Below are 1,533 nucleotides of genomic sequence, written 5' to 3'. Positions count from 1 at the left end.
CCACCAGGGAGGGCCAGAAACAGCAAAATCTTAACAAAACAGCACGAGAACAGTATTCAAGGCTGCTGAGCAGTCATGGATGTGACAGAACTCACAAACTAAAAGGAGGTGAGGAATGAAGGGCTCCACAGGCAACCTTTTTTCCCATCAACTTTTCTTCAGCTGTTTGGAAAGCCCTTGCCATCACAAGAGCATCCCAGATAATCTGAGCAGCCACAATGGTCACAACAGTTAGCAGATTGCCCTTGAGTAACAGAGGACTTACCCGCAGCCTCTCACATATCTAGAGAATTCAAAGATAAAGGGGAAAAGGTGTCTCACACTACATGCACATACAGTAAAAATATCTATATTTGAGCTGCTACATTTTGAACAACCCAAGCAACAGACAGACTTCTCTTCGATAGAAAACCAACTTTGATTCAAAAAAGCGATCCATAAAACTGAACAATTCAGGTTGTGACAGAGATCACAGGTGAATCAAAACCAGATGATGGTAGAAATAAATGCAGTGACAGATCAAGGACTCCTGGACTACATTTGTCATAGCCCTAAAGGATCTGAGTAGAGGACAAGCCTCTGTGAGTATCTAAACTACTCGTGGGGAGCTTGGGGGGGGGGGGAGTTAAATACAGCTCTGTCAAGCTACCACCAGCGACTGCAGCAAGAGTTTGATTCCCAGTCGGCCAGGTAGCTAATGCACATGGCATGGCACTGTCTCACCCACTGCTCCCCTCAGCAGTGTATTTCAGTGGATCCCCCTGTTCCACTCCCTACACTGTCTCTGGTGAATCCTCTAACTGCTCCCCCCACACCTCTGGCCTATACCCCAGTTCTGGTATGCATAAATAAATAAATCAATGAATAAATAAATAAACCACTCTGTGGTGTGTGGTGGTTTTGCCATATGTACAAAAAATGTGCAGATAAATAATTATTTTTCTATAGTTCTGATTCAGTTTTTTTTTCCCCAAAGGAGACCTACCCGCAGTTTTGTTAAGTACTACCCGTGAGAAAAGAAAGCAAACATGATACAAATATGAACAATGATGTAAAATATATATAAATAAATAAATTATATATTAAAGAAAAGCCTGGTAAAATGGCTGGATGCCATACAGCATTTACAAAGAAATATGCCCGTAACAAAAGGAGACCAGAACAGGCCCTAAGCCTATTTGAGGACACCACCTCTTATACATACACTGAAAGTATACATGCTATTCTACTTTTTAGACCTCTCGCCACAAAATGGGATTTAGAACACTGATGTAAGTCAGCTATCCTTTATTTAAGGAACATAATATAATCTTAGGTGCTCCAGAGCAAAACAGACTTGTAGGAGACTTTATTGATTAAGAAAAAATGGTCTTACTAGCTCCATCCTGAAAAAGGAAACTGCCTGCTTTTCTGCTTCATCTATTTCAAGTCTTTCTCACTGTTTCTTCTCCGCCCTTTTCATAGTTTCTTTCCCCTAGAAGCCATTCATCTGTTCATCTGTTCCTTACCTGTTCTCTCTTTTTTTTTTTTTTT

Source organism: Condylura cristata, unplaced genomic scaffold (genome assembly GCF_000260355.1).
Source record: "Condylura cristata isolate star-nosed mole 26May11 unplaced genomic scaffold, ConCri1.0 scaffold00006, whole genome shotgun sequence".
NCBI classification, from domain to species: Eukaryota; Metazoa; Chordata; class Mammalia; order Eulipotyphla; family Talpidae; genus Condylura; species Condylura cristata.
The sequence above is the reverse complement of the archived record's forward strand: the minus strand, read 5'-3'. Positions refer to the sequence as shown.